Genomic DNA, 9702 nt, shown 5'->3' on the forward strand with positions numbered 1-9702 from the left:
CTGCCTTCACTGTTGGTGCTATAAACGGAAAACTTCATCTTTAACTTGAAAAAAAGTCGTGTATCGTTTCTTTTGTTGACTAGTATATTATAGTCTAAAATTAAATTTATTTGCTCTAATCGCCCCTGATAATATTTTATATATCCCTTTTTATTTTTGAAGACTATGCTGTCCTTAAGAAATCTGTGGATTCTTAGTGTCGTTATGTTTCTGTCTCATTGACATATCTCAAATATCTTTGACGTCATATTTACTTATCAAATGAACAGTATTTATCACTGATGAAAACCCCATGATATAAATAAAAGACAAACTGACAGTTTGTGTATTACGCTTAACCTCCATTATTACGTACTTTTGATTACAGATTATTTACTTGTAAAACTGAAATGTTTCGCACAGTCACCACTATTTTGTTGACAATCATAGCAGGTAGCTTTGCAAAGGAAGGTGAGGAAAACATTCTTAAGCATATCAACAGCTTCATTTATGTTAACTATATAAAGATTTCTGTTTCATTAACAGCATGTATACATGTACATATACATAGTATTAAATACACAGTGTGCCTGTTACTTGATACAATATTTACGGGGTCAGTTTATACCAAAATGGGTGAGAGCGAGCGAAACAACATGAACATTAAACATACCTCTCACTTATTCACAATGAGAAGTCAACGTCTGTTAGACCTGCTTTTTTCAAAAACACGACATAATCAATTATAACTATTTACAATGTATGTTAATTTGAGAACAACACCGTTTTCTTTTAAAGGTGTCATACCACCAATTAAAAGTCCCTATCTGTTCAACCAAATTTTGCAATTTCCACAGCTTTCTTAATATTTTACCTTAAGTTTAACTTCATAGAAACCAGGTATATCCTGAATCATACATGTATCAGCTTTCTGCATGCCAATTTTCAACAGATGTTTAAAGTCATATAAAAAAGAAGAGGTCTTCCGAATAGAGGTACCCCTAAAAATAACCCCTGGTTTTCTTAAAATCTTAAATTAGTATACCATGGAGTGCATTAATCCTCAATTTTCAATGCAAACCCATAAACAAGTTAGTTTAAGTAATCAATGACATCAAATGCACTATTTTTTGTCCGAGTCGGCCTTCTTTCACATACGTTCTAAATTTGAAAAAAAAATTCTAATTTCTACTACTAGATTTTTCTTTAATTTAAATGTTGTTGATACATAACATTTCGTTTACATGATGTAAAATGGTGATAGGGTTGCCGACTTCGTTTTTACGATAAACATAATTTAAAGTGGTTTTCTATGGAAGTAAATACCACAAAACGTCGAAATAACCGTAACGTTATCGCGTTGCAGACCGTAAAACGTAAAAGTTTTTCACTACCAACTCAGTAAAAGCTTGATTATTGTCACAAGAACGAGTCGGTGACCATTATGTTATATCATTACACATTTCACACGCCTACTGACTTTGTATTATCAAATAAACACGGCCTTTTCAAGTAGAAATATTGTATTATTGAGAGTTACGGAACACAAATTAAAGGTTTGCATATTATCCAATATGTCATCAAACCTTATTTGGAAGACATTAAAACAATTATCTCAAAGGCACACAGAATGTTTGGTAAAAATTGTCATTAGAGAGCAATCACTTTAATAAGGAGTCGACTAACGTTTCGACCATGCTAACTTATATGTATATCTTGTCGTGCTAATCATTGTTGCTATAACAGTCTCTGTCAGTCTATTATAATTTTCGTAATAATTCGGCAAATATTTGTAAAAATGGATAAATTCATCATTCATCAGTTACTCCTAAAAAGAAGTTGTCTGACAGTTTTGACGTAAATGGACAATAAGGTAGAGCTCAACATTCTTACCATTTCATCACTGTCAGATTTTCTCTTTTTATAACGGTTTTCAAAATGATAGGCAAAACTTGCATTTTACCCCTATGTTCTATTTTTAGCCATGTTGGGCATTTTTGTTGGCAGATGGGGTCATCGTTCACATTTGTTAAAACTAGATACCCAAATGATGATTGTAGCCAAGTTTGACTAAATTTATGTAAGTAGGTTCAGAGATGACGGTTTTGTCAAATTTATAAGACGACGGACGACGGCCAAGAAAAGAAAAAAGCTCATTTGGACTTTTGTACCAGGTGAGCTAAAAAAATATTTACACACAAAATAATTTTTGAAAATATTTGTTTCCAAATATTTTTTTGGGCAAAAACGTTGCTCATATATTCAAATATTAATGACACTTTCTCAAAATAAGGCTATTTTGACAGTTTTTGCGGTTTGGGGCAAAATGTAATAAATTTGAAATTCTAATACCAAATTTTATGTAAGACAAAATTCAAAAAATAAAAATACTGATGTCTGACAGACTAATGTCTTATGTATATCTAATAAATGTTTATTGATAAATTGACAATATTTTTTGATTTTGGAATTCAAGAGGTTAAAATATTGGCCATATCATATCTCCTCCTTAGCAACAACCATTACTGAAAATTATCACATTGGTCTATAATGATTAAAAACAACAGAAAACAAAAGAGACGAAGTACTCAAATGTCATACTTGAAAGAACTTATGTATTTAGTCACAAACAAGTTTTCGCTTCGATACTGTAATTGTTATTTATGACAATAAAAATATAGGGGTATTCTGAATCAACCATAGAATTACCTGATGTATTCCTGATCATTTACGTTGGATGATTTGTATGTGAAATCAAACATAGCTCTGTGCGTGAGTTTCTTTTTCGTTTGAAATGTTTCACATGTAACTACTATTGCCTATATTCACATTTTCCCTGTCGGTTCGTATTTAACTGACTATCAGGTATGAGTTTAGCTAATTGTAAAAGGTCGAACAGTTACCAAGTAAATACTGCGTTGGCGATTTTCTTTTTAATATAAGTTGATAATTTTTTCCTTATGAAGCAGAAAATAATTTGTTATAAATGATGTGTCAAACGTTTCATTCAGATTCAGATCCGGTAGTATCCGTGGGCAAAATTAACATATCTATACAAGCAAAGAGGATTTAAGTCAAGATCGATATGATATGATTTTATTGTGATATTATGTAACTGTATCATTTCTAAAGAAATGTAAAACATCGTTAAATTTTGATTTCACAGACATCCGTGTACTTTTACTTTTTCAAAGATTAAGAAAAATGTCATAAAAATGTAAAAAAAACATCATAAATTAAGGACCCTTCTCCATCCTCAAATCCCGTCCGCCACCCGATCCCCTTCGTTCCCCATCCAGACCCTAAACAGATATCACGTTTAAAATTAATTTGAACATTTTAAAGAAAAGACATCTTAAGAATTTCGTTTAAATATTCTTAATGCATCCTTTAATTATTAATCAATTATGATATAACTAAAAGTAAACGGATGTCTGTGAAATCAAAATTTAATGATAGGTCACCAATTTTTTTAACGATGAAAATGTTTTACTTTCTTTAGAAATGACACAGTTATATAATATCAAAATAAAATCATATTACATTAGTGCGGTGACAGAAGTGTGAAAGGTCGTCTAGATTGCGAGTTTAATTTCCCCAAAAAACACACGGCTGAATAAACCCATCAAGGATACTAGGACTAAATTTAGTAAATACGCCAGACGCACGTTTCGTCTACAAAAGACTCATCAGTGACGCTCGAATCCCAAAAAGTTTAAAATGCCAAATAAAGAACGAAGTTGAAGAGCATTGAGGATCAAAATTCTAAAAATGGTTTTAGCTTAAAGACAAATATATCTTCTTTATTTTTTGCGCTGTCGTCAGAATTTCGGATGGTCACATTTTTCTAAAAAGCCGTTTTTTAATGACTAATTGTATAGTGGAGAGTTTCAACCCCCCCCCCCTTTTTTTCAAAATGAAAATTTGTGTATGTTTACTTATATTTAATGGAAATGTTTTTTTTCTGAAGCTGTTTTCATATGTCAAATATTATATTCAGTATTTTATTTTCTTCTAATCTATAAAATTAGCTAAGTTTTGGCTGTTTAAAATTGAGGTAATTTTAATTGCAAATTCAGACACAAACTTTAGTTTCTTCTTCATAGTAGTAATACAAATTATCCCATAAAATTTTTAGCAAATAGTATTCCATAAAACTAGTTACTGATAAGAATGTCGGAACCTAAATATGAAAAAAGCCTTAAGAAATCAAATGAAAAAGAATATAGTAAACATCTTCAATTTCAACACGGAACTTAATCACTTCCCATTCCATCACGTTTTGTGTATTAGTCAATAATTTGCTCTCAACTGATATATGAAATTACTACATTTTTCACTATTATCTACAAAAATTTTCAAATAAAGTGCACTTATATATGGCCCATACTTTGTTTAATGTTTATATTCTTTGTTTATTGTTATAAAACATCAAACAATGTCAAGTATACTGTGTCAGAAAATCCTGATTGTAAAAATCAAAACAATTGACGAATTGTTTCAGTAAATATTCCGTGACATGTACACTATGGTCAAGTCCGTTGAAACTTGCTCCTTTAAGTCCAAAGAAAAGACAGAAGTCGTTAAATTCTATGCAGTGCTTAATATGCCAAAAACATCGACTGAAAGCTTGAATCAATTAACAAGTATAGGGAAGTCGACTATTGTATCTGTAATGAATACAAGCTTGGATGAGGTGAACTTCAAGGTGTTTCATGCAATAGCTGTGAATTTGAAGAACTGCAGCCAGTTTTTCATCGATAATGCTACAAAAGTTACAATAGTAAACAAAATTGTTCCCCCTTTAAGAGCGATAAGCTTTTAACCTGACACTTAATGACGACAGACAATTACCGGACTGTTGTCCCTCAGTTTCGGTTGTTTGTACGCGTTATAGAATGTAGTCGTTCAACTGAAGCGCTTGATATTTTGTTGCAACAAAGCATTTTAGAAAGATCGAAAACAACGCAAGTTTGAGTCAGAATAGCGTATTAAGAATGTTTTATCCGTATCAGAAAGCAATGGCCATGATTTTAAAGTTGAAATAGTTTCTCGTCCATCTTTTAAATTTCAAGCACTCTTACATTCTGGTTGCATTACAAACTTTTTGCTTGATATTTTTATTATGTAACAGAGCATGTAGTTTTGATTTATTTGTGTATAATGTATTTAATTTATCAAGGAGACAGATTAATATAAGCATTTGTTGCTTGTTTCTGAATCCTTATTGTGAATGTGTTTATAAGAATACTTGTATTTTTCATAATAGAATATTGTTTACACTAAACTATTTGCTTAAAACGAAAAAAAAACGATTTAATGGTAAAAAAGCATTTCTTATGACTTTATTACTTGATAAATATAGATCTCTTCTTCCTACTGATTCTAATTTTCAATATTCTACTTGTAAAATGCCATCTAAACTCATTGGTTTTCTATAGAAACTCAGTTGTCATACAACTTCAACAAGTTCAAGGCAAAGCTAACATAATATTCAGTAGCAGCATAACTATTGAAGATGTCAAATCAGCTGCAAGTCAATTGCATACTGACCTCAAAATTCCAATGTCAACAGTAATAGACACAAGTAACGGAAAGATAAGTATACTTAGAAAAGACATCGAAACTGTACTAATTTCCACAGAAGAATACATAACTTCGGATTAATTGTCTCTTTTTTCTTCGATTCAGGCAATGCTTTCGTATTTATTGCAATTCATTTTATGGTTACTCGATGATACTGCATAAAGTCAAGTCTATTCACAGGAAATGGCACCAGAGAAATTGCGTAAATGCTTGGCAATTGATGAGTGAATCGTTTATTTGGCTAAAAAAGTTTTACTTCTTTTCATTTAGGATTGGCTTTACAAATGTATCATGAGTTTGGTTCAAAACACCTTGTTGAAACATTGAAAGCCAATGGATTTTGTTTTTCGTAAAGTAAAGTGCGACGCTATCTAATAAGTGTTGCCAACCAAGATCTGAAATTGAGCGAATTCAATAAAATTGAGAATGGAAATGGGGAATGTGTAACAGAGACAACAACTCGACCATAGAACAGACAACAGTAGAAGTCACAAACAGGTCTTGAATGTAGCGAGAAATTTCCGCATCCGAAGGCGTCCTTCAGCTGGCCCCTAAACAAATATATACTAGTTCAGTGATAATGAACGCCATACTAAACTCCAAGTTGTACTTAAGAAACTAAAATTAGAAATAATACAAGACTAACAAAGGGCAGAGGCTCCTGACTTGGGACAGGCGCAAAAATGCGGCAGGGTTAAACATGTTTATGAGATCTCAACCCTCCCCTTATACCTCTAGCCAATGTAGAAAAGTAAACGCATACCAATACGCACATTAAAATTCAGTTCAAGAGAAGTCCGAGTCTGATGTCAGAAGAGATAGTGTGTACATCCCGTATAATATTTCCAAGCATCTTTGCAGACAAGCATATGGATGTAATCACACCTTCCTAAACAACCTCTTAGATAACCTATTAGATTCAAATAAATCTTAGATGGATCGATAGGATGGTTTGATGCCGGTTTTTGTTGTGGGACAAATGTCTTCGGACAAAAGTCAGGAATATGACAGTTGTTATCCATTCGTTTGATGTGTTTGAACTTTTGATTTTGCCATTTGATTAGGGACTTTCCTTTTTGAATTTTCCTTGGAAATCAGTATTTTTGTGATTTTACTTTTTCTTACAATACCTTGTCTGTACTTATAAAGGAAAATCTTTGTGCTCAAAAGACGTGTTCGCTTTGAGCAGAAACTTTCATGTACAGACCTGTGTTCAAGAGTGAAATGTGTAAACATATCAAAAATACATGTCTTGTGACGGTTGATGAAAATGAAGATGATGGAGATAACGCTTGTTTTTTTTTTTTATATAGCTTGTTGCATTAATATACACTGTCCAAGGTTAGAGGAGAGTTGGCGCGCCTTTAAAAAAGTTAAACCCGCCACATTCTGTATGTGTCTGTCTCCAGTCATGAGACTGTAATGCAGTGGTGTTCGTTTTTTTCTATATACTATATTAGTTATTTTCTTATTTATTTTGTATATAAATCAGAACATTAGATTTTTCGTTTGTACTACATTTTTCAATTCGGGAATTGAAGACTATGCGGTATGGATTTTACTCATTTTATGAAGTCCATACGTGACCTATAATTGTTAATTTATTTGTCAGTTGGTCTCTGTTGGAGAGTAGTCTCATTGACAATCATATAACATCTTTTTTTATATGGAATACTTTTGAAGTTTTTGCTACGTTGCAAGAAAAAAAGGGTGTATAAGTACAAAACTGACCATGTAGTAGACATTAATCGGAGTAAGATACGCAACAACAGATAATACTATGGAAGCAGCAATAATTGTGAAAAAAAGGAAAAAAACGAGTAGTCTATAAAAAACCCAGAATCTTATTTTAAAAAATGATTTTAAAGTAATTTCCTTCATGACACCTGATTTTATACCTGAAATTGAAATTATTTATAAGGTTAAGGTGCTCAAAATTTTAAGGGTTGAAAACAGAAATTTTGTTTATAAAACGTCGTTTTAGGAATTTTTTTTTGATAAAAAAAATCTAAATGATTAAGGTTTATGTATAATAGCAAACACTTCTGAAGCCAAAACAGTATCGTTTGAATTTAGGTAGAGCTTAAAATAGAAAAAAAATGTCAAAATTGAAATCTTTCAAAAATTTCACAGATTTGTTCAGATGACCTTTGACCTGAATTTTTAAAAAAAATGTGATCATTTCAAATCCTGACGACAGGCATATTGTTATAGTTCAAGGTTTCCTCTTTCCAATGATATATTATTAAGGTGTGTGTTTGGTTGGGAGCTTAAATTCGAAAAAAATATGCCTTCAGTCACCGCACTTCATCGTTCTTGACTAAAATCCTCTTTGCTTGTATAGATATGTCAATTTTGCCCACGGATACAACCGGATCTGAATCTGAATCAAACGTTTGACACATCATTAGGTCTTTACACTTTTTTGTGGAAAGACCTATTGTATTTGTTCTGATTATCATTATTATTTTTTTTTCTTCCGCCACATTTTGTTCTTGCGATAAATGTTTGTTTCGCTAAGATATTTCTTATATTGTTTCGTATAGTTTATGCGCGTTTAAATTTCACCTTGCTAAGCCGAACCATTTTCTTTGTAAAAGTTATCTCCCTATGTACTGTTTATCATCAGAGTGCATCTCCTTCGTAACAAAAAAAGATAGCGACAATTAAAATTCTTTTACAAATTGTTCGTTACATCCTCAGAAATTTTTGGCTAATTTGGATCGAAGTGATTCGATGAAATTTTATAGGAGTTATCTACATTTACAAAATAAATTTGTTGGTATGTGTTTTCAACTCATCAACTAATAACCATATAACCCTGTAATGCTTTTATTTGAGGCCCCTAGGTCTTAACTTATAAAATGAGGTCAAGGTCAAAGGTCAAGGTCAAGTTCTAAATTTTGATTTTGCCTTGTTTTGAGATTTTCTCCAACAGTTGTAAAGATATTCATTAAAAAACAAGCGCAAAATGTTTGCTTTCTTGTAATGAAGATATGTGACATTTGATCTGATGCAATTAAATAGCATCTTATAGGAGTTAGTGGCCCTGAAATATCTCAATATATAGTTATTTGCTTATAACTTCAACTAAGTTCATTATAAAGCCATATGACCTTATACAAAAGGTTAGGTGATATATGACCTTGAAAAATGACCACCGGAAGTGACTTTTAAAAAACCTGAAGCAGCTATTTTTGCACTTTTTTCATATCACAGTACTCAGAATCCATATATTTTGTAATTTAAATACATTTACTGATCGTAAGTGACTAGAAGTGACTTTCTATAAACCGGAAGTGGTCAATTATATCCCGGTTTACAGGCAAAAGTATAAAGAAACTATATATTTTTGGAATCAGTGTGAAAGAAGCTATCATATGAGACCAAAAGTAACATTTACTTAACCGGAAGTATTACCAATGTTATTTCAACTGATCGGGCGGAGCTTACGTTTTAATTTGCATTAGGACAGTCTATTTGAAGATGTGTGTGATAAGGATGATTGCCGTTATTATTATTGATTTCTAATCACCTATCAGTGTCATCAAAGGAATTTACAAAAGAATCAGTGGACACTTCATTGATGAGTTTGTCCTAAAACACCTGTTTATAGATGGACTGGTTTATTATGAGCTAACCGGTTAAGCCCCGCCCAGTCAAGTGAAATAAATCGAGTAATAGCATATTATCTACTTTAGTTCACTTTCAAATATATCAAAACCATTATTTATCGCAACAGTCTGGAAAAAAACTACCTTCTTTTCAAAGTTTCTTTGATGTGGAAAGGTCTTCAATTCTTCTCTGAACAATTTGTTTTTAATTTTGTTTGTTCCTCTTTGTGAGTAGCGCCTCTCATATTTTAGATAAACGTTCCTTAGTTACGTAGCCATCAAAGTAAGGTATCTAATGACGTATACTTTTATTCGAGAAATATGTATTATAAATATTGTTAACTGTCTACAAGTAGTTTGTATATCATATTGTAGTAAAAAATGAAAATTGTACATAGATATATCCGATATAATATGTATGTATGAAGACTAATAATATATTACAAACCATTCTCTTAAACTACATAATACTTTTGTGTGTAGATTACATACAAGCAAATCCACTGAAGAACTAGGAACTGTT

This window comes from Mytilus galloprovincialis, chromosome 3 (genome assembly GCF_965363235.1).
Source record: "Mytilus galloprovincialis chromosome 3, xbMytGall1.hap1.1, whole genome shotgun sequence".
In the NCBI taxonomy this organism is placed as follows: domain Eukaryota; kingdom Metazoa; phylum Mollusca; class Bivalvia; order Mytilida; family Mytilidae; genus Mytilus; species Mytilus galloprovincialis.